The sequence below is a fragment of the Musca domestica genome, unplaced genomic scaffold (genome assembly GCF_030504385.1).
Source record: "Musca domestica strain aabys unplaced genomic scaffold, Musca_domestica.polishedcontigs.V.1.1 28, whole genome shotgun sequence".
NCBI classification, from domain to species: Eukaryota; Metazoa; Arthropoda; class Insecta; order Diptera; family Muscidae; genus Musca; species Musca domestica.
In genome coordinates, this window is record NW_026712293.1 from 2,220,782 (window position 1) to 2,247,865 (window position 27,084).

General features: G+C 34.3%; 1 pseudogene; it reads left to right on the forward strand.

Annotated features, from left to right (window-relative positions):
• On the forward strand, positions 1-26,600 carry LOC131803227 (NADH-quinone oxidoreductase subunit N-like; annotated as a pseudogene).
• Positions 26,601-27,084: the final 484 nt, after the last annotated feature.

Sequence of the window (27,084 nt, forward strand, 5' to 3'; positions counted from 1 at the left end):
ATGGATCAGTACATTTACAAAAACATATTGACAAGCATAATGATGCCATTCGCTGAAGAAAACATGCCTCTAATATGGAGATTTATGCACGATAATGACCTTAAGCACACTTTACGCCTAGTGAAGAGTTGCTTAGGTGACAACAATATCAATGTTCTAAAGTGGCCAGCTCAATCTCCAGACCTCAATTCAATTGAGAACTTGTGGAATGATGTTGAGAGACATGTACGTGCAGTAAAACCAAAAAAATTGAATGATTTATGGGAAGAAATGCAAAAGGCTTGGTATGAGATTCCAAAGGAACCTTGTATGGCATTAGTTGAAAGTTTACCAAGGAGATGCGCAGCTGTGATCCAAAATAAAGGCTTCCCAACTAAATACTAAAGTTTCTTTACTTACTTGAGTTTTTAATTTAATTTATTATTCTTTTATTTTGCCTATGTCCTAAATTCTTGGCCAAGCTAAACTTGTATTAAGCTGTATAAAATGTAAATAAAAATTTCTAACGAAATGGAGGTAACAACCCATTGTAAAATTTATTTCATTACATTACAAGGACCTTAAAAAAAAACATGGACCTATTTTTTTAATAAGATTAAAAATTATCTTATATATGTAAATGAAATGGCATGTCTTAAATTTGTGGCCACCACTGTATATGCATAAATTATTATCTAAATTAATTTTTTTTTTTTAATTTAAAAAAAAATAATACTTACCCGTGTATATTAATATTTAAAATCTCAAAATTAATATTTTTAATTATATAAATTAAATAATTAATAAAAAAAATTATAAATTTTTCTCAAAAATTATGTATAAATATAGAAAAAAAGAGCCTCATTGCATTGAATGAATTGCCTGATAAAAGGGTAACATTGATAGGGTAAATTATGTAATTAATATTACATTCATTATATTTAATAGAATCAAACTATTTCTAAAAGTATCAAAAACTTTTGTGCATCGTACACCAAAATATATATTTACAAAAAGATAAGCTAATTAAGCTACTGGGCTCATACCCCATTTATAAAGGTCCTAATCCTTTTCTTTTTAATTTTTAATAATTCATCAAAAATTATATTTTTAACTATTTTAATAATAGGATCTTTAATTGCAATTTGAGCAAACTGTTGAATAGGAGCCTGAATAGGTTTAGAAATTAATTTGTTAGCTTTTATCCCCTAATAAGAGATAATAAATTAATATCTGCAGAAGCATCTTTAAAGTACTTTTTGACTCAAGCACTAGCTTCTTCTGTATTTTTAGTTGCAGTAATTTTATTTTTATTTGCAGTAATTTTTTTTTATTTGCAGTAATTTTATTTTTACTTAATACTGGTAAAAATAATGCAAATTTAATACAAATAATTATTCTTTCTTCTTTACTATTAAAAAGAGGTTCTGCTCCTTTCCATTTTTGATTTCCTAATGTAATAGAAGGATTATCATGAATTAATGCATTAATTCTAATAACTTGACAAAAAATTGCTCCGTTAATATTAATTTCTTATGTAATTTTTAAGCCATTAATTATTAACAGAATTATTTTTATCAAGTTTAATTGGTGCATTAGGAGGTTTAAATCAAACTTCTTTACATAAATTAATAGCTTATTCTTCAATTAATCATTTAGGATGAATATTAGCAGCAATATATAATAGTAATATTTGATTAGTATATTTTTTATTTTATACATTTTTAACATTTTCAATAGCATTAATATTTAATATGTTTAAAATTTCTTATATTAATCAATTATTTTCTTTATTTTTTCATGAAAAAAGAATTAAAATTTTCCTATTTTTAATCTTCTTTCATTAGGAGGATTTTTACCAAAAATATTTGTAATTCAATCTTTAATTATAAATAATCAATTATTTTTTATAACCTCCACCAAAAAAGGTATAAATAATCATAATCATAATCATTTTAGACCCAACAAAGTATATATATTCTTGATCAGCGTAAAATTCTAAGACGAGTTAGCACTGTCCGTCCGTCTGTCCGTCTGTTGTAATCACGCTACTAAACGAATTAAGATAGGAAGCTAAAATTTTGCACAGATCTCTCTTTTGTCTGCAGGCAGGTCAAGTTCCAAGATGGGCTATATCGGTCTACGATATCGTATAGCCCCCATATAACGGAACCCGGTATTTTGATGATTTTACCCACATTTTTCAACGGAATTGTCTGAAAATCCACACAAGGAGTTCCTTGTGGGTACTTTATACCTCGGCAGAGAATTGTTCATATAGGTCCACGATATCGTATAGCCCCCATATAACGGTACCACCCGATATTCGGTATTTTGATGATTTTACCCACATTTTTCAAAGGAATTGTCTGAAAATCCACACAAGGAGTTCCTTGTGGGTACTTTATACCTCGGCAGAGAATTATCTATATAGGTCCACAATATCGTATAGCCCCCATATAACGGTACCCCCCGATATTCGGTATTTTGATGATTTTACCCACATTTTTCAACGGAAATGTCTGAAAATCCACACAAGAAGTTCCTTGTGGGTACTTTATACCTCGGCAGAGAATGATTTATATAGGTCCACAATATCGTATAGCCCCCATATAACGGTACCCCCATATTCGGTATTTTGATGATGTTAACCACATTTTTCAATGGAATTGTCTGAAAATCCACACAAGGAGTTCCTTGTGGGTACTTTATACCTCGGCAGAGAATTATTTATATAGGTCCACAATATCGTATATCCCCCATATAACGGTACCCCCCGATATTCGGTATTTTGATGTTTTTACCCACATTTTTGAACGGAATTGTCTGAAAATCCACACAAGGAGTTCCTTGTGGGTACTTTATACCTCGGCAGAGAATGATTTATATAGGTCCACAATATCGTATAGCCCCCATATAACGGTACCCCCATATTCGGTATTTTGATGATGTTAACCACATTTTTCAATGGAATTGTCTGAAAATCCACACAAGGAGTTCCTTGTGGGTACTTTATACCTCGGCAGAGAATTATTTATATAGGTCGACAATATCGTATAGCCCCCATATAACGGTACCCCCCGATATTCGGTATTTTGATGTTTTTACCCACATTTTTGAACGGAATTGTCTGAAAATCCACACAAGAAGTTCCTTGTGGGTACTTTATACCTCGGCAGAGAATTCTCCATATAGGTCCACGATATCGTATAGCCCCCATATAACGGTACCCCCCGATATTCGGTATTTTGATGATTTTACCCACATTTTTCAACGGAATTGTCTGAAAATCCCCACAAGGAGTTCCTTGTGGGTACTTTATACCTCGGCAGAGAATTGTTCATATAGGTCCACGATATCGTATAGCCCCCATGTAACGGTACCCCCCGATATTCGGTATTTTGATGATTTTACCCACATATTTCAACGGAATTGTCTGAAAATCCACACAAGGAGTTCCTTATGGGTACTTTATACCTCGGCATAGAATTGTCTACATAAGTCCATGATATCGTATAGCCCCCATGTAACGGTACCCCCGATATTCGGTATTTTGATGATTTTACCCACATTTTTCAACGGAATTGTCTGAAAATCCACACAAGGAATTCCTTTTGGGTACTTTATACCTCGGCAGAGAATTATTCATATAGGTTCACAATATCGTATAGCCCCCATATAACGGTACCCCCCGGTATTCGGTATTTTGCTGATTTTATCCACATTTTTCAACGGAATTGTCTGAAAATCCACACAAGGAGTTCCTTGTGGGTACTTTATACCTCGGCAGAGAACTGTCCATATAGGTCCACGATATCGTATAGCCCCCATGTAACGGTACCCCCCGATATTCGGTATTTTGATGATTTTACCCACATTTTTCAACGGAATTGTCTGAAAATCCACACAAGGAGTTCCTTGTGGGTACTTTATACCTCGGCAGAGAATTATCTATATAGGTCCACAATATTGTATAGCCCCCATATAACGGTACCCCCCGATATTCGGTATTTTGATGATTTTACCCACATTTTTGAACGGAATTGTCTGAAAATCCACACAAGGAGTTCTTTGTGGGTACTTTATACCTCGGCAGAGAATTGTCCATATAGGTCCACGATGTCGTATCGCCCCCATGTAACGGTACCCCCCGATATTCGGTATTTTGATGATTTTACCCACATTTTTCAACGGAATTGTCTGAAAATCCGTCCGTCTGTTGTAATCACGCTACAGTCTAAACGAATTAGGATAGGAAGCTAAAATTTTGCACAGATCTCTCTTTTGTCTGCAGGCAGGTCAAGTTCGAAGATGGGCTATATCGGTCCACGGCAGAGAATTGTCCATATAGGTCCACGATATCGTATAGCCCCCATGTAACGGTACCCCCCGATATTCGCTATTTTGATGATTTTACCCACATTTTTCAACGGAATTGTCTGAAAATCCACACAAGGAGTTCCTTGTGGGTACTTTATACCTCGGCAGAGAATTATCTATATAGGTCCACAATATCGTATAGCCCCCATATAACGGTACCCCCCGATATTCGGTATTTTGATGATTTTACCCACATTTTTGAACGGAATTGTCTGAAAATCCACACAAGGAGTTCCTTGTGGGTACTTTATACCTCGGCAGAGAATTATTTATATAGGTCCACAATATCGTATAGCCCCCATATAACGGTACCCGCCGATATTCGGTATTTTGATGATTTTACCCCCATTTTTGAACGGAATTGACTGAAAATCCACACAAGGAGTTCCTTGTGGGTACTTTATACCTCGGCAGAGAATTATTCATATAGGTCCACAATATCGTATAGCCCCCATATAACGGTACCCCCGATATTCGGTATTTTGATGATGTTAACCACATTTTTCAATGGAATTGTCTGAAAATCCACACAAGGAGTTCTTATGTCCTAAATTCTTGGCCAAGCTAAACTTGTATTAAGCTGTATAAAATGTAAATAGAAATTACATTATATAGGTCCACGATATCGTATAGCCCCCATGTATTTTGATGATTTTACCCACATTTTTCATCGGAATTGTCTGAAAATCCACACAAGGAGTACCTTGTGGGTACTTTATACCTCGGCAGAGAATTATCTATATAGGTCCACAATATTGTATAGCCCCCATATAACGGTACCCCCCGATATTCGGTATTTTGATGATTTTACCCACATTTTTGAACGGCATTGTCTGAAAATCCACACAAGGAGTTCTTTGTGGGTACTTTATACCTCGGCAGAGAATTGTCCATATAGGTCCACGATGTCGTATCGCCCCCATGTAACGGTACCCCCCGATATTCGGTATTTTGATTATTTTACCCACATTTTTCAACGGAATTGTCTGAAAATCCGTCCGTCTGTTGTAATCACGCTACAGTCTAAACGAATTAGGATAGGAAGCTAAAATTTTGCACAGATCTCTCTTTTGTCTGCAGGCAGGTCAAGTTCGAAGATGGGCTATATCGATCCACGGCAGAGAATTGTCCATATAGGTCCACGATATCGTATAGCCCCCATGTAACGGTACCCCCCGATATTCGGTATTTTGATGATTTTACCCACATTTTTCAACGGAATTGTCTGAAAATCCACACAAGGAGTTCCTTGTGGGTACTTTATACCTCGGCAGAGAATTATCTATATAGGTCCACAATATCGTATAGCCCCCATATAACGGTACCCCCCGATATTCGGTATTTTGATGATTTTACCCACATTTTTGAACGGAATTGTCTGAAAATCCACACAAGGAGTTCCTTGTGGGTACTTTATACCTCGGCAGAGAATTATTTATATAGGTCCACAATATCGTATAGCCCCCATATAACGGTACCCGCCGATATTCGGTATTTTGATGATTTTACCCCCATTTTTGAACGGAATTGTCTGAAAATCCACACAAGGAGTTCCTTGTGGGTACTTTATACCTCGGCAGAGAATTATTCATATAGGTCCACAATATCGTATAGCCCCCATATAACGGTACCCCCGATATTCGGTATTTTGATGATGTTAACCACATTTTTCAATGGAATTGTCTGAAAATCCACACAAGGAGTTCCTTGTGGGTACTTTATACCTCGGCAGAGAATTATTTATATAGGTCCACAATATCGTATAGCCCCCATATAACGGTACCCCCCGATATTCGGTATTTTGATGATTTTACCCACATTTTTGAACGGAATTGTCTGAAAATCCACACAAGGAGTTCCTTGTGGGTACTTTATACCTCGCCAGAGAATTGTCCATATAGGTCCACGATATCGTATAGCCCCCATATAACGGTACCCCCCGATATTCGGTATTTTGATGATTTTACCCACATTTTTGAACGGAATTGCCTGAAAATCCACACAAGGAGTTCCTTGTGGGTACTTTATACCTCGGCAGAGAATTGTCCATATAGGTCCACGATATCGTATCGCCCCCATGTAACGGTACCCCCCGATATTCGGTATTTTGATGATTTTACCCACATTTTTCAACGGAATTGTCTGAAAATCCGTCCGTCTGTTATAATCACGCTACAGTCTAAACGAATTGGGATAGGAAGCTAAAATTTTGCACAGATCTCTCTTTTGTCTGCAGGCAGGTCAAGTTCGAAGATGGGCTATATCGGTCCACGATATCGTATAGCCCCCATATGACGGTACCCCCCGATATTCGGTAATTTGATGATTTTACCCACATTTTTCAACGGAATTGTCTGAAAATCCACACAAGGAGTTCCTTGTGGGTACTTTATACCTCGGCAGAGAATTGTTCATATAGGTCCACGATATCGTATAGCCCCCATGTAACGGTACCCCCCGATATTCGCTATTTTGATGATTTTACCCACATTTTTCAACGGAATTGTCTGAAAATCCACACAAGGAGTTCCTTGTGGTTACTTTATACCTCGGCAGAGAATTATCTATATAGGTCCACAATATCGTATAGCCCCTATATAACGGTACCCCCGATATTCGGTATTTTGATGATTTTACCCACATTTTTTAAACGGAATTGTCTGAAAATCCACACAAGGAGTTCCTTGTGGGTACCTTATTCCTCGGCAGAGAATTGTCCATATAAGTCCATGATATCGTATAGCCCCCATGTAACGGTACCCCCCGATATTCGCTATTTTGATGATTTTACCCACATTTTCCAACGGAATTGTCTGAAAATCCACACAAGCAGTTCCTTGTGGGTACTTTATACCTCGGCAGAAAATTATCTATATAGGTCCACAATATCGTATAGCCCCCATATAACGGTACCCCCCGATATTCGGTATTTTGATGATTTTACCCACATTTTTCAACGGAATTGTCTGAAAATCCACACAAGGAGTTCCTTGTGGGTACTTTATACCTAGGCAGAGAATTGTCCATATAGGTCCACGATATCGTATAGCCCCCATGTAACGGTACCCCCCGATATTCGCTATTTTGATGATTTTACCCACATTTTCAACGGAATTGTCTGAAAATCCACACAAGGAGTTCCTTGTGGGTACTTTATACCTCGGCAGAGAATTATCTATATAGGTCCACAATATCGTATAGCCCCCATATAACGGTACCCCCCGATATTCGGTATTTTGATGATTTTACCCACATTTTTTAAACGGAATTGTCTGAAAATCCACACAAGGAGTTCCTTGTGGGTACTTTATACCTCGGCAGAGAATTGTCCATATAGGTCCACGACATCGTATCGCCCCCATGTAACGGTACCCCCCGATATTCGCTATTTTGATGATTTTACCCACATTTTTCAACGGAATTGTCTGAAAATCCACACAAGGAGTTCCTTGTGGGTACTTTATACCTCGGCAGAGAATTGTCCATAAAAGTCCATGATATCGTATGGCCCCCATATAACGGTACCCCCCGATATTCGGTATTTTGATGATTTTACCCACATTTTTGAACGGAATTGTCTAAAAATCCACACAAGGAGTTCCTTGTGGATACTTTATACCTCGCCAGAGAATTGTCCATATAGGTCCACGATATCGTATAGCCCCCATATAACGGTACCCCCCGATATTCGGTATTTTGATGATTTTACCCACATTTTTGACCGGAATTGTCTGAAAATCCACACAAGGAGTTCCTTGTGGGTACTTTATACCTCGGCAGAGAATTGTCCATATAGGTCCACGATATCGTATCGCCCCCATGTAACGGTACCCCCCGATATTCGGTATTTTGATGATTTTACCCACATTTTTCAACGGAATTGTCTGAAAATCCGTCCGTCTGTTGTAATCACGCTGCAGTCTAAACAAATTGGGATAGGAAGCTAAAATTTTGCACAGATCTCTCTTTTGTCTGCAGGCAGGTCAAGTTCGAAGATGGGCTATATCGGTCCACGATATCGTATAGCCCATATGACGGTACCCCCCGATATTCGGTAATTTGATGATTTTACCCACATTTTTCAACGGAATTGTCTGAAAATCCACACAAGGAGTTCCTTGTGGGTACTTTATACCTCGGCAGAGAATTGTTCATATAGGTCCACGATATCGTATAGCCCCCATGTAACGGTACCCCCCGATATTCGCTATTTTGATGATTTTACCCACATTTTTCAACGGAATTGTCTGAAAATCCACACAAGGAGTTCCTTGTGGTTACTTTATACCTCGGCAGAGAATTATCTATATAGGTCCACAATATCGTATAGCCCCTATATAACGGTACCCCCCGATATTCGGTATTTTGATGATTTTACCCACATTTTTTAAACGGAATTGTCTGAAAATCCCCACAAGGAGTTCCTTGTGGGTACCTTATTCCTCGGCAGAGAATTGTCCATATAAGTCCATGATATCGTATAGCCCCCATGTAACGGTACCCCCCGATATTCGCTATTTTGATGATTTTACCCACATTTTTCAACGGAATTGTCTGAAAATCCACACAAGCAGTTCCTTGTGGGTACTTTATACCTCGGCAGAAAATTATCTATATAGGTCCACAATATCGTATAGCCCCCATATAACGGTACCCCCCGATATTCGGTATTTTGATGATTTTACCCACATTTTTCAACGGAATTGTCTGAAAATCCACACAAGGAGTTCCTTGTGGGTACTTTATACCTAGGCAGAGAATTGTCCATATAGGTCCACGATATCGTATAGCCCCCATGTAACGGTACCCCCCGATATTCGGTATTTTGATGATTTTACCCACATTTTTCAACGGAATTGTCTGAAAATCCACACAAGGAGTTCCTTGTGGGTACTTTATACCTCGGCAGAGAATTATCTATATAGGTCCACAATATCGTATAGCCCCCATATAACGGTACCCCCCGATATTCGGTATTTTGATGATTTTACCCACATTTTTCAACGGAATTGTCTGAAAATCCACACAAGGAGTTCCTTGTGGGTACTTTATACCTCGGCAGAGAATTGTTCATATAGGTCCACGATATCGTATAGCTACCATGTAACGGTACCCCCCGATATTCGGTATTTTGATGATTTTACCCACATTTTTCAACGGAATTGTCTGAAAATCCGTCCGTCTGTTGTAATCACGCTACAGTCTAAACGAATTGGGATAGGAAGCTAAAATTTTGCACAGATCTCTCTTTTGTCTGCAGGCAGGTCAAGTTCGAAGATGGGCTATATCGGTCCACGATATCGTATAGCCCCCATATGACGGTACCCCCCGATATTCGGTAATTTGATGATTTTACACACATTTTTCAACGGAATTGTCTGAAAATCCACACAAGGAGTTCCTTGTGGGTACTTTATACCTCGGCAGAGAATTGTTCATATAGGTCCACGATATCGTATAGCCCCCATGTAACGGTACCCCCCGATATTCGCTATTTTGATGATTTTACCCACATTTTTCAACGGAATTGTCTGAAAATCCACACAAGGAGTTCCTTGTGGTTACTTTATACCTCGGCAGAGAATTATCTATATAGGTCCACAATATCGTATAGCCCCTATATAACGGTACCCCCCGATATTCGGTATTTTGATGATTTTACCCACATTTTTTAAACGGAATTGTCTGAAAATCCACACAAGGAGTTTCTTGTGGGTACCTTATTCCTCGGCAGAGAATTGTCCATATAAGTCCATGATATCGTATAGCCCCCATGTAATGGTACCCCCCGATATTCGCTATTTTGATGATTTTACCCACATTTTTCAACGGAATTGTCTGAAAATCCACACAAGGAGTTCCTTGTGGGTACTTTATACCTAGGCAGAGAATTGTCCATATAGGTCCACGATATCGTATAGCCCCCATGTAACGGTACCCCCCGATATTCGGTATTTTGATGATTTTACCCACATTTTTCAACGGAATTGTCTGAAAATCCACACAAGGAGTTCCTTGTGGGTACTTTATACCTCGGCAGAGAATTATCTATATAGGTCCACAATATCGTATAGCCCCCATATAACGGTACCCCCCGATATTCGGTATTTTGATGATTTTACCCACATTTTTCAACGGAATTGTCTGAAAATCCACACAAGCAGTTCCTTGTGGGTACTTTATGCCTCGGCAGAGAATTATTTATATAGTTTCACAATATCGTATAGCCCCCATATAACGGTACCCCCCGATATTCGGTATTTTGAAGATTTTACCCACATTTTTGAACGGAATTGTCTGAAAATCCACACAAGGAGTTCCTTGTGGGTACTTTATACCTCGGCAGAGAATTATCTATACAGGTCCACGATATCGTATAGCCCCCATATAACGGTACCCCCGATATTCGGTATTTTGATGATGTTAACCACATTTTTCAATGGAATTGTCTGAAAATCCACACAAGGAGTTCCTTGTGGGTACTTTATACCTCGGCAGAGAATTATTTATATAGGTCCACAATATCGTATAGCCCCCATATAACGGTACCCCCCGATATTCGGTATTTTGATGATTTTACCCACATTTTTGAACGGAATTGTCTGAAAATCCACACAAGGAGTTCCTTGTGGGTACTTTATACCTCGGCAGAGAATTGTCCATATAGGTCCACGATATCGTATAGCCCCCATATAACGGTACCCCCCGATATTCGGTATTTTGATGATTTTACACACATTTTTCAACGGAATTGTCTGAAAATCCACACAAGGAGTTCCTTGTGGGTACTTTATACCTCGACAGAGAATTGTCCATATAGGTCCACGATATCGTATAGCCCCCATGTAACGGTACCCCCCGATATTCGGTATTTTGATGATTTTACCCACATTTTTCAACGGAATTGTCTGAAAATCCACACAAGCAGTTCCTTGTGGGTACTTTATGCCTCGGCAGAGAATTATTTATATAGTTCCACAATATCGTATAGCCCCCATATAACAGTACCCCCCGATATTCGGTATTTTGAAGATTTTACCCACATTTTTGAACGGAATTGTCTGAAAATCCACACAAGGAGTTCCTTGTGGGTACTTTATACCTCGGCAGAGAATTATCTATACAGGTCCACAATATCGTATAGCCCGCATATAACGGTACCCCCCTATAGTCGGTATGTTGATGATTTTACCCACATTTTTCAACGGAATTGTCTGAAAATCCACACAAGGAGTTCCTTGTGGGTACTTTATACCTCGGCAGAGAATGATTTATATAGGTCCACAATATCGTATAGCCCCCATATAACGGTACCCCCGATATTCGGTATTTTGATGATGTTAACCACATTTTTCAATGGAATTGTCTGAAAACACACACAAGCAGTTCCTTGTGGGTACTTTATACCTCGGCAGAGAATTATTTATATAGGTCCACGATATCGTATAGCCCCCATGTAACGGTACCCCCCGATATTCGGTATTTTGATGATTTTACCCACATTTTTCAACGGAATTGTCTGAAAATCCACACAAGCAGTTCCATGTGGGTACTTTATGCCTCAACAGAGAATTATTTATATAGTTCTACAATATCGTATAGCCCCCATATAACGGTACCCCCCGATATTCGGTATTTGGAAGATTTTACCCACATTTTTGAATGGAATTGTCTGAAAATCCACACAAGGAGTTCTTTGTGGGTACTTTATACCTCGGCAGAGAATTGTCCATAAAAGTCCATGATATCGTATGGCCCCCATGTAACGGTACCCCCCGATATTCGGTATTTTGATGATTTTACCCACATTTTTGAACGGAATTGTCTGAAAATCCACACAAGGAGTTCCTTGTGGGTACCTTATACCTCGGCAGAGAATTATCTATATAGGTCCACAATATCGTATATCCCCCATATAACGGTACCCCCCGATATTCGGTATTTTGATGATTTTACCCACATTTTTCAACGGAATTGTCTGAAAATCCACACAAGGAGTTCCTTGTGGGTGCTTTATACCTTGGCAGAGAATTATCTATATAGGTCCACGATATCGTATATCCCCCATATAACGGTACCCCCCGATATTCGGTACTTTTATGATTTTACCCACATTTTTCAACGGAATTGTCTGAAAATCCACACTAGGTGTTCCTTGTGGGTACTTTATACCTCGGCAGAGAATTATCTATATAGGTCCCCAATAGCGTATAGCCCCCATATAACGGTACCCCCGATATTCGGTATTTTGATGATGTTAGCCACATTTTTCAATGGAATTGTCTGAAAATCCACACAAGGAGTTCCTTGTGGGTACTTTATACCTCGGCAGAGAATGATTTATATAGGTCCACAATATCGTATAGCCCCCATATAACGGTACCCCCCGATATTCGGTATTTTGATGATTTTAGCCACATTTTTCAATGGAATTGTCTGAAATTCCACAAAAGGAGTCCCTTGTGGGCATTTTACCTCCCCAAAAAGAATTGTCTATATAGGTCCACGAAATCGTATATCTATATCTATAAAAGAGGAAAATGTTTGTATATTTGTTTGTTAGTTTGTAATTTATGGAATCGAAAACCGCTGAATAGATTTTCCTGAAAATTTCCATATATACTGCAACATCGCCTGAAAGTAACATAGGCTGTATACATTTTTGAATTTCCACTTGGAACTGGAGATATAGCATCAGAATCGGAGGTACCTCCCAAAAATTTAGATTTTATATGCACATATCTATTGATTGGTTGAAGATACAGTCTCCAAATTTGGAATACGTAACGGCATTTGGAACAAAAATAAGTTTGCCAAATTATATTGAAATCGGTTCAGATTTGGATATAGCTCCCATATATATTTTCGGCCGATTTCAAGCATTTGAAGCACCAAACACGCTATGTATCCCCAATTTCAATGAAATTTGAAACGTGTGATAGATTTTATCTAAAAAATTGATTTCCCAAATTATATTGAAATCGGTTCAGATTTGGATATAGCTCCCATATACATTTTCGGCCGATTTCATGTATTTGGTGGACCAAACACGACATGTATTTCCAATTGTAATGAAATTTAAAATAAGTAACGGAATTGGGAGCCAAAATGAATTTGTCAAATTAAATTGAAATCGGTTCAGATTTGGATATAGCTCCCATATATATTTTCGACCGATTTCATGTATTTGATGCACCAAACACGCTATGAATCTCTAATTTCAATGAAATTTGGAATGTGTAGCGGAAATTACAACAAATATACATTTGTCAAATTATATTAAAATCGATTCAGATTTGGATATAGCTCTCATATATATTTTCGACCGATTTCATGTATTTTATGCACCATACACGATATGTATGTTCGATTCCAAAGAAATTTGGAATATGTAACGGGATTTTGATTAGAAAATAAATTAGTCAAATTATATTAAAATCGGTTCAGATTTGGATATAGCTCCCATATATATATTTTTCCGCCGATTTCACATATTTGATGCACAAAACACGATACGTATTTCCGATTCCAACGAAATTCGGCATGAGTGGCTAAATTTGGTACAAAAATAAATTTGACAATTTATATTCAAATACGCTCAGATGTGATTATATATATATATATACTCAGCCGATTTCACATATTTGATGCACCCAAAGCGAGAGAGACAAAATCTGGCACCAGCAAAAATTGGCAAATTATATTGAAATCAGCTGAGGTTTGGATATAGCTAAGATATATATTTCGGGCGATTTCATACATATTATGCACCAAACACGATATATATGACCGATTCCAATGAAATTCAGAATGTGTGGTGGAATTTGGTTATAATAATAAATGTGATAAATTAATTGGAAATTAGTTAAGATTTAGCTCCCATATATGTATTCTCGGCCGATTTCACATATTTGACGCACCAATTTCAATGATATATGAAAGGTGTGGCGGAGTTTGGTGTAAAAGTAATTTTTTTAAAATTATATTTAAATCGGATCAGATTGGGATATGATTTTAATAAGAACCATTGACCCAAAACGCCTTAGGCTAACACTAAAAAACAACACAACAATTTATTTGAAATACGCTTATTACGGCGAAGTATGTTGCTATCTCGAATTCACTAACTGCAATAGAAATGCCACTCTACTTAAAAAAAATGCAGTTTCCTGCACGCTTGGTATTTGCTATGAAATAAATAAATCCAAAGGACAAACCCTTCGTGTATTCATGTCATGTTACTGCTTTTGTAATGATTTTGTTTTTTAACGCATTAAATTAGTGCAACATATATTCGTAAATAAAATTTTGAATGCATATAAAATCAAAAGGGGTAGCGAAGCGCACCGGGTTCAGCTAGTCCCCCATATAACTGTAACCCCCGATATTCGGTATTTTGATGATTTTACCCACATTTTTCAACGGAATTGTCTGAAATTCCACAAAAGGAGTCCCTTGTGGGCATTTTACCTCCCCAAAAAGAATTGTCTATATAGGTCCACGAAATCGTATATCCCCCATATAACTGTAACCCCCGATATTCGGTATTTTGATGATGTTAGCCACGCTTTTCAATGGAATTGTCTTAAAATTAACACAAGTAGTTCCTTGTGAGTACTTCACCCCCTGAGAGAGAATTGTCTATATAGGTCCACAATATCGTATATCCCCCGTATAACGGTACCTCCCGATATTCGGTATTTTGATGATTTTAGCCACATTTTCCAATCGTATTGTCTGAAAATCCACACACGGAGTTCCTTGTGAGTACTTTACACGCAGACATAGATTTGTCTTTATAGGTCCACAATATCGTATCGGCGTATCCATATATCGGTACCTTCCTATATTAGATATTTTAAAGATTTTAAAAGAATTTTTATTGGATTTTATTATTTTTTTTTTTTTTTTTGAAAATTTTCTAATTCGTTCCAAATGGTGGAGGGTATTCAAAGTTCGGCCCGGCCGAACTTACTGCTTTTTTACTTGTTTATATTCGATTATGTTATAGTGCCTTTATATTAAACTATTATGAAAATAGTTGAATAGAATTTTCATATTATAAGTCTTTAATAAAAAGCTTTTACTAACTTTTTCTTATATTTCAACTTTTGGGTTATTTTAACTTCTTCCTAATATTTCTTTTTTTAAGGCTTTAAGTCAAATAAACTAATAGCTTTTAAAGCTGTCAATATAAGAATAATCTTTTAGGCCTTTATTATTTATTTATTACTCATTTAGAATTGCAGTCTAATGTCATTATTGACTATAAAGCTAATTGATTAAAGAGAAAAATTCTCATAAATAAATTTACAATCTATTGCCTAAACTTCAGCCATTTAATCGCAACAATGGTTATTTTCTACTAATCATAAAGATATTGGTACTTTATATTTTATCTTCGGAGCATGATCTGGTATAGTAGGAACATCATTATTCGAGTACTGAAATATTTTAATTTTTTAAAGATAGAAACCAACCTGGCTTACACCGGTTTGAACTCAGATCATGTAAGAATTTAAAAGTCGAACAGACTTAACATTTTAGCGGCTACACCAAAATACATCACTTAATCAAACATCGATGACGCAATCTTTTTTATCGATATGAACTCTCCAAAAAAATTACGCTGTTATCCCTAAAGTAACTTAAATTTTTAATCGTTAATAACGGATCAATTATTCATAAGTTAATGATTTAATTAATTAAAAGATTTTTAAATTTTAATATCACCCCAATAAAATATTATCAATAATCACAACAAAAAAATCCACAAAATTTTAATTACCTAAATATAAAGATTTATAGGGTCTTCTCGTCTTTTAAATTTATTTTAGCTTTTTGACTAAAAAATAAAATTCTATTATATATTTTTATGAAACAGTTAATATCTCGCCCAACCATTCATACCAGCCTTCAATTAAAAGACTAATGATAATGCTACCTTTGCACAATTAGGATACTGCGGTCATTTGAAATAATTCAGTGGGCAGGTTAGACTTTTTAAATAATTCAAAAAACATGTTTTTGTTAAACAGGCGAACATTAATTTTGCCGAGTTCTTTATAAAAACTTTTCATATAAACTTACTTATGCATAAATATATACTACTTTAATCATTATTACTTAATTTTTAAAATTATAATGAATACTTTAACAAAAAATTAAAATCTAACAATTAATAATTAACAAAATAAATTATAACACTTTTGCTAATAATAACTATTTATAAATCCATATTTATTATATTATTTAAATATTTTTAATAATCTATTTTACAGATTATCTCATAAAATATTAAAATTAAATATTTATTTAATTATTTTAACTAACTAAATAATATAAAATTCTAAATTAAATTTATTTCTTAAAGAACTAGATACCTTTAAAAACGAATAATATTTCATTTCTAATATATTATTAAAAATAATTTTGCCACATAAACTTTCATAATATATTAACTCTTTTAAAATCGAGAAAATTAAATACTTAATTTTTATTTGATAAACCCTGATACACACGGTACAATAAATTAAATTTTCTTTTAAAATAATAATTTTTCAAATTATTTCAATTTTCTTTCACACTACTAATTCACTATAATTAAATTTATTTTTTCTTTATAAAATACTAAAACATAATCACTTTATAATTATTTTTAATAAAATAGATAAAAAACAATAAAAATTAATAAATAAAATCTAATCAATTTATATTGATTTGCATAACAATCTTTTCAATGTAAATGAAATGCTTTACTGAATAAGCTTTAAATTGCATTCTAGATACACTTTCCAGAACATCTACTATGTTACGACTTACCTTATCTTAGTAATAAGAGTGACGGGCGATGTGTACATATTTTAGAGCTAAAATCAATTATTTATCTTTATAATTTTACTATCAAATCCACCTTCAATAAACATTTCAAATTTATATCCGTTTAAATAAATTTATTGTAACCCATTTCTACTTAAATATTAGCTACACCCTGATCTGATATACTTTCTTTTATAAAATTTTGAAAATTAACATTCTTATAAAATATTCCAATAACGACGGTATATAAACTAAACAAATTTAAGTAAGGTCCATCGTGGATTATCGATTACAGAACAGGTTCCTCTGAATAGACTAAAATACCGCCAATTTTTTTAAGTTTCAAGAACATAACTACTACTACCTAAGTAATTCCTTCTACATTTTAAATAATAGGGTATCTAATCCTAGTTTAAGCTTCAAATAATTATTTAAAAAACAATTTATAATTTAAAAATTTCACCTAATAAATTATATTTTATTTTAAATTAAACAATTTAACTTTTACTGAAAAAATTTATTTGCATTATTCGTGTAACCGCGGCTGCTGGCACAAATTTAGTCAATACTCTTTAAAATTACTATTTCCAGATTTCTCTTATTAATAATACTAATTACTGCGAATATAAATTAATTTATTTATTATTAAAATAAATAAAAATTCATACATAATTTACATATAAATTAAACTAATAATAAATGTTTAAGCTAAAATAAAACTTTAAACTTAATTTATTAAAATTTTTAAAATTATTTATAATTTAAAATTTTAAATTAAAACATAAAAACAAATAAAAAAGTAGTTAGTTCGGCCGGGCCGAACTTTGAATACCCTCCGCCATTTGGAACGAATTAGAAAATTTTCAAAGAAAATATCTAATATATCTTTAAAATATCTATCCCCCCGATATATCGGGGATATATGATATTGTGGACCTATTAAGACAAATCAATGTCTGGGTGTAAAGTACTCACAAGGCACTCCTTGTGTGGATTTTCAGATAATTCTGTTGAAAAATGTGGGTAAAATCATAAAAACGAGGTACCGTTATATGGGTGATATACGATATCGTTTACCTATGTAGAAATTTTTCTGTCGGTGGATAAAGTGCTCACAAAGAACCCCTTGTGTACAATTTCGGACCATTCCGTTGAAAAATGTGGGTAAAATCATCAAAATACCGAATATCGGGGGCTACCGTTATATGGGGGATATTCGATATCGTGGACTTATATAGACAATTCTCTCTCAGGGGTAAAGTACTCACAAGGAGAAACTTGTGTTTATTTTAAGACAATACCATTGAAAAATGTAGCTAACATCATCAACATACCGAATATCGGGGGGTACAGTTATATGGGGGATGTACGATATCGTGGACCTATATAGACATTTCTTTTTCAGGGGTAAAATACTCACAAGGGACTCCTTTTGTGAAATTTCAGACACTTCCATTAAAAAATGTGGGTACCGTTATATGGGGGCTATACGAAGGCGTGGACCTGCACAGACAATTTTCTGGCATGGACTGAAGTTTCCATTACGAACTTCACATGCGAAATTTCTAACAATCCCGGTAAATAATGTCGCTAAAATCATCAAAATACCGAATATCGGGGGGTACGGTATATGGGGCTATATGAATACCTGGACCTACATGGCCCATTTTCTATTTCATACCAAATTTGGAACGATTCCGTTAAATAATGTCGCTAAAATAATCAAAATACCGAATAAAATAATCAAAATACCGAATATCGGGTTATATGGGGGCTATACCAAAACGTGGACCTATAAATACAATGTTTCGCTACACGAACTAGGACCCATTATGACCCACAAATACCAATTTTTAGACAAATCCGTGAAAAAAGGTTGCAAAAATCATCAAATTACCGAATATCGGGAGGTACCGTTATATGGGGGCTATACCAAATCATGGACCCACACATGCAATGTTTCGCCACCGGAGCTGGAAACCATTAAGACCCACAAATACCAATTTTTAGACAAATCCGTGAAAAAATGTTGCAAAAAAACTAAAATACCGAATATCGGGAGGTACCGTTATATGGGGGCTATACCACAACGTGGACCTATACATGCAATGTTTTGCCACACGCTTAGGGACCAGTTATGACCTACAAATAAAAATTTCCAGACAAATCCGTAAAAAATGTGGCAAAAAAAAACTAAAATACCGAATATCGGGAGGTACCGTTATATGGGGACTATACCAGAACGTAGACCGATATATCTCATTTTCAATACCAACTATCCTAGACACAATGCAAATAGCTCTGCTAAATTTTGGCGCCCTACGTCAAATAATGTGGGTTGTATCGTGATTTCAACAGACAGACAGACAAACGGACATCGTTAAATCGGCTTAGAATTTTATGCTGATTATGAATATATATACTTTATGGGGTCTAAGACGGAATGACAAAGTTAATATACCCTCCTTTCCAAGGTGGAGGGTATAATTAGAATTATTAACAATTAATATTATTAGATAATATAAAATTGGTAATTACTCACGCAAATTTTAATTCAATTATTTAATCATATTCATAATATAATTAAATAACAATTAAAAAAGCTGTAAGTTCGACCGGGCCGAACTTTTAATACCCTCCACCATTTGGTACAAATTTGGCAATTTCCAAAAAAAACCGTTAAAAATTCTGTTAAAATCTTAAAAATACCGAATGCTTATACGACGACGTGGGCCTGCATAGGCAACTTTTGTCATAAATTATTACAATATTTGAATGCGAAACTTGAAGAAAAATCGGTTTATAATGTAGCTAAAATCGTCAAAATACCGAACATGGGGGGTACCGTTATATGGGGGATATACAAAGACGTGGACCTGCACAGACAATTTTCTGGCATGGGCTGAAGTATCCATTACGAACTTTACATGCGAAATTTGAAACAATCCCTGTAAATAATGTCGCTAAAATCATTAAAATACCGAATATCGGAGGGTACCGTTATATGGGGGCTATATGAAGACGTGGACCTACATGTCTCATTTTTTGACTTTGGATGAAGTATCCATTACGAACTTCAAATACCAAATTTGAAACGATTCCGGTAAGCAATGTCGCTAAAATCATCAAAATACCGAATATCGGGGGGTACCGTTATATGGGGGCTATATGAAGACGTGGACCTGCACAGATAATTTTCTGTCTTAGGCTGTAGTATCCATTACGAACTTCAAATACCAAAATTGAAATAATTCCGGTGAATAATGTCGCTAAAATCATCAAAATACCGAATATCGGGAGGTACCGTTATATGGGGGCTATATAATAACTTGGACCTACATGGCCCATTTACGAACTTAACCTGCCTACTGGGAACATATACATGTGTGCAAAATTTTAGCCTTCTATCTCAATTTGTTCGAAAGATAGCGTGATTACAACAGACAGACAGACAGACAGACGGACAGACAGACAGACGGACAGACACACAGACAGACAGACGGACATGGCTAAATCGTCTTAGAATTTTACGCTGATCAAGAATATATATACTTTGTTGGGTCTGACATGAATATTTCGAGGAGTTACAAACGGAATGACAAAATTAATATACCCTCCATAGTATGGTGGAGGGTATAATAAATTTATATAATTTTATTTATTATGAATATTTAAATAAATATACCCCTATATAATTTTATAAAATATTTATAATAATATAAAATAAATGTTTTTTTTTACCATAAACGGAATGACAAAGTTAATATACCCTCCTTTCCAAGGTGGAGGGTATAATTAGAATTATTAATAATTAATATTATTAGATAATATAAAATTGGTAATTACTCACGCAAATTTTAATTCAATTAATTAATCATATTCATAATATAATTAAATAATAAATTTATATAACTTTATTTATTATGAATATTTAAATAAATATACCCCTATATAATTTTATAAATATTTATAATAATATAAAATAAATGTTATTTTTAACATAAAAAGAAATCCAATTATATCCTTTAATATAATAAAATTTAGTAATTAAAAAAAAAATAAAAAAAATTAATTTTTTATTATAGTAATTAATTTAACAAATAATTAATTATAGCATAACAAATAATTTATAAACTTAAAATTTAATTATACTTTATAAAATTAATTAAAATTAAACTTTTAGATATTTAATTTTTTTATAAAAATCTCGATTTCCTTTAAATTTTTTAAAGATTATAAATATTTTTTAATGTAATTATTAATTATTATAAATGAAATTTAGTCTATATACTATATTTGTTATACATCTACATCTATATATATATATATATATATATATATATATATATATATATATATATATATATATATATATATATATATATATATATATATATATATATATATATTTAATTGATTAATAGGTAGATATTAATCTAGGTATCAATCTATATATTAATAAATATTTAATTAATTAATATATAATTATTAATCCAAAGCAAAATAAAATATCACAACCATTCAATTAAGCATAATAGTACTTGATTATTCAGGTATTTATCTATTAATGGTTATCTAATGTCTAATATATAGTATACATTATACAAGTAAAAAAGCAGTAAGTTCGGCCGGGCCGAACTTTGAATACCATCCACCATTTGGAACGAATTAGAAAATTTTCAAAAAAATATAATCCAATAAAAATTCTTTTAAAATCTTTAGAATATCTAATATAGGAAGGTGCCGATATATGGTGGGATATACGATATTGTGGACCTTTAAAGACAAATCTATGTCTGCGTGTAAAGTACTAACAAGGAACTCCGTGTGTGGATTTTCAGACAATACGATTGGAAAATGTGGCTAAAATCATCAAAATACCGAATATCGCGGGGTACCGTTATATGGGAGCTATACGTTATCGTTAACCTATATAGAGAATTCTCTGTCGGTGGGTAAAGTGCTCACAAAGAACCCCTTGTGCGGATTTTCAGACAAAAATGTGGGTAAAATCATTAAAATACCGAATATCGGGGGGTACCGTTACATGGGGGCTATACGATATTGTGGACCTTTATAAATAATTCTCTGCCGAGGTATAAAGTACCCACAAGGAACTCCTTGTGTGGATTTTCAGACAATTCCGTTTAAAAATGTGGGTAAAATCATTAAAATACCGAATATCGGGGGGTACCGTTACATGGGGGCTACACGATATCGTGGACCGATATAGCCCATCTTCGAACTTGACCTGCCTGCAGACAAAAGAGAGTTCTGTGCAAAATTTTAGCTTCCTATCTTAATTCGTTTAGACTGTAGCGTGATTACAACAGACGGACAGACGGACGGACAGGGCTAAATCGTCTTAGAATTTTACGCTGATCAAGAATATATATACTTTGTTGGGTCTAAAATGATTATTTCGATGAGTTACAAACGGAATGACGAACTTAATATACCCTTCATACCTTTTTTGGTGGAGGGTATAAAAAAGCAGTAAGTTCGGCCGGGCCGAACTTTGAATACCCTCCACAATTTGGAACGAATTAGAAAATTTTCAAAAAAATAAAATCCAATAAAAATTCTTTTAAAATCTTTAAAATATCTAATATAGGAAGGTGCCGATATATGGGGGGATATACGATATTGTGGACCTTTAAAGACAAATATGTGTCTGCGTGTAAAGTACTCACAAGGAACTCCGTGTGTGGATTTTCAGACAATACGATTGGAAAATGTGGCTAAAATCATCAAAATACCGAATATCGCGGGGTACCGTTATATGGGAGCTATACGTTATCGTTAACCTATATAGAGAATTCTCTGTCGGTGGATAAAGTGCTCACAAAGAACCCCTTGTGACCATTCCGTTGAAAAATATGGCTAAAAACATCAAAATACCGAATATCGGGGGTACCGTTATATGAGGGCTATACGATATCGTGGACCTGTATAGACAATTCTCTCTCAGGGGGTGAAGTACTCACAAGGAACTACTTGTGTTGATTTTAAGACAATTCCATTGAAAAGCGTGGCTAACATCATCAAAATACCGAATATCGGAGGTTACAGTTATATGGGGGATATACGATATCGTGGAAATATATAGACACTTCATTTTGAGGAGGTAAAATACCCACAAGGGACTCCTTTTGTGGATTTTCAGACAATTCCGTTGAAAAATGTGGGTAAAATCATCAAAATACCAAATATCGGGGGTACCGTTATATGGGGGCTATACGATATTGTGGATCTATATAGATAATACTCTGCCGAGGTATAAAGTACCCACAAGGAACTCCTTGTGTGGATTTTCAGACAATTCCGTTGAAAAATGTGGGTAAAATCATCAAAATACCGAATATCGGGGGTACCGTCATATGGGGGCTATACGATATTGTGGACCTATATAGATAATTCTCTGCCGAGGTATAAATTACCCACAAGGAACTCCTTGTGTGGATTTTCAGACAATTCCGTTGACAAATGTGGGTAAAATCATCAAAATACCGAATATCGGGGGGTACCGTTATATGGGGGCTATACGATATTGTGGACCTATATAGATAATTCTCTGCGGAGGTATAAAGTGCCCACAAGGAACTCTTTGTGTGGATTTTCAGATAATTTCGTTGAAAAATGTGGGTAAAATCATCAAAATCCCGACTATCGAGGGGTACCGTTATATGGGAGCTATACATTATCGTTAACCTATATAGAGAATTCTCTGTCGGTGGATAAAGTGCTCACAAAGAACCCCTTACGACCATTCCGTTGAAAAATATGGCTAAAAACATCAAAATACCGAATATCGGGGGTACCGTTATATGAGGGCTATACGATATTGTGGACCTATATAGATAATTCTCTGCCGAGGCATAAAGTACCCACAAGGAACTCCTTGTGTGGATTTTCAGACAATTCCGTTCAAAAATGTGGGTAAAATCTTCCAAATACCGAATATCGGGGGGTACCGTTATATGGGGGCTATACGATATTGTGGACCTATATAAATAATTCTCTGCCGAGGTATAAAGTACCCACAAGGAACTCCTTGTGTGGATTTTCAGACAATTCCGTTGAAAAATGTGGGTAAAATCATTAAAATACCGAATATCGGGGGGTACCGTTACATGGGGGCTATACGATATTGTGGACCTTTATAAATAATTCTCTGCCGAGGTATAAAGTACCCACAAGGAACTCCTTGTGTGGATTTTCAGACAATTCCGTTTAAAAATGTGGGTAAAATCATTAAAATACCGAATATCGGGGGGTACCGTTACATGGGGGCTACACGATATCGTGGACCGATATAGCCCATCTTCGAACTTGACCTGCCTGCAGACAAAAGAGAGTTCTGTGCAAAATTTTAGCTTCCTATCTTAATTCGTTTAGACTGTAGCGTGATTACAACAGACGGACAGACGGACGGACAGGGCTAAATCGTCTTAGAATTTTACGCTGATCAAGAATATATATACTTTGTTGGGTCTAAAATGATTATTTCGATGAGTTACAAACGGAATGATGAACTTAATATACCCTTCATACCTTTTTTGGTGGAGGGTATAAAAAAGCAGTAAGTTCGGCCGGGCCGAACTTTGAATACCCTCCACAATTTGGAACGAATTAGAAAATTTTCAAAAAAATAAAATCCAATAAAAATTCTTTTAAAATCTTTAAAATATCTAATATAGGAAGGTGCCGATATATGGGGGGATATACGATATTGTGGACCTTTAAAGACAAATATGTGTCTGCGTGTAAAGTACTCACAAGGAACTCCGTGTGTGGATTTTCAGACAATACGATTGGAAAATGTGGCTAAAATCATCAAAATACCGAATATCGGGGGGTACCGTTATATGGGGGCTATACGATATTGTAGACGTATATAGATAATTCTCTGCCGAGGTATAAATTACCCACAAGGAACTCCTTGTGTGGATTTTCAGACAATTCCGTTGAAAAATGTGGGTAAAATTATCAAAATACCGAATATCGGGGGGTACCGTTACATGGGACCTATAAGATATCGTGGACCGATATAGCCCATCTTCGAACTTGACCTGCCTGCAGATAAAAGAGAGATCTGTGCAAAATTTTAGCTTCCTATCTTAATTCGTTTAGACTGTAGCGTGATTACAACAGACGGACAGACGGACAGACGGACGGACAGGGCTAAATCGTCTTAGAATTTTACGCTGATCAAGAATATATATACTTTGTTGGGTTTAAAATGATTATTTCGATGAGTTACAAACGGAATGACGAACTTAATATACCCTCCATACCTTTTTTGGTGGAGGGTATAAAAAAAGAGCCTCATTACATTGAATGAATTGCCTCATAAAAGGGTTACCTTAATAGGGTAGATTATGTAATTAATATTACGTTCATTGTATTTAATAGAATTAAACTATTTCTAAAAGTATCAAAAACTTTTGTGCATCGTACACCAAAATACATATTTACAAAAAGATAAGCTAATTAAGCTACTGGGCTCATACCCCATTTATAAAGGTTCTAATCCTTCTCTTTTTAATTTTTAATAATTCATCAAAAATTATATGTTTAACTATTTTAATAATAGGGTCTTTAGTTGCAATTGCAGCAAACTCTTGAATAGGAGCCTGAATAGATTTAGAAATTAATTTGTTAGATTTTATCCCCCTAATAAGAGATAATAAATTAATATTTATATTTATATATATATTTTGACTCAAGCACTAGCTTCTTCTGTATTTTTATTTGCAGTAATTTTATTTTTAATTATTACTGGTAAAAATAATGCAAATTTAATAGAAATAATTATTCTTTCTTCTTTACTATTAAAAAGAGGTTCTGCTCCTTTCCATTTTTGATTTCCTAAATTAATAGAAGGATTATCATGAATTAATGCATTAATTCTAATAACTTGAGAAAAAATTGCTCCGTTAATATTAATTTCTTATGTAATTTTTAAGCCATTAATTATTATCAGAATTATTTTATCAAGTTTAATTGGTGCATTAGGAGGTTTAAATCAAACTTCTCTACGTAAATTAATAGCTTATTCTTCAATTAATCATTTAGGATGAATATTAGCAGCAATGTATAATAGTAATATTTGATTAGTATATTTTTTATTTTAACATTATCAATAGTGTTAATATTTAGTATGTTTAAAATTTCTTATATTAATCAATTATATTCCTTATTTTCATGAAAAAAGAGTTATATTCTTCCTATTTTTTAATCTTCTTTCATTAGGAGGATTACCCCCATTTTTAGGATTTTTACCAAAAATATTTGTAATTGAATCTTTAACTATAAATAATCAATTATTTTTATTAACTTTTATAGTAATAATAACATTATATTTTTATATTCGATTATGTTATAATGCTTTTATATTAAACGATTATGAAAATAGTTGAATAACATTTTTATATCTAACTTTTGGGTTATTTTTAAATTCTTCCTTATATTTCTTTTTTTAAGGCTTTAAGTTAAATAAACTAATAGCCTTCAAAGCTATCAATATAAGAATAATCTTTTAAGCCATAGTAAATTTATTACTCCTTTAGAATTGCAGTCTAATGTTATTATTGACTATAAAGCTAATTGATTAAAGAGAAAAATTTTCATAAATAAATTTACAATCGATTGCCTAAACTTCAGCCATTTAATCGCAACAATCGTTATTTTCTATTAATCATAAAGATATTGGTACTTAATATTTTATCTTCAGAGCATGATCTGGTATAGTAGGAACATCATTAAGAATTTTGATTCGAGCTGAATTAGGACACCCTGGTGATCTAATTGGATACGATCAAATTTATAATGTTATTGTAACAGCTCATGCTTTTATTATAATTTTCTTTATAGTAATACCTATTATAATTGGAGGGTTTGGAA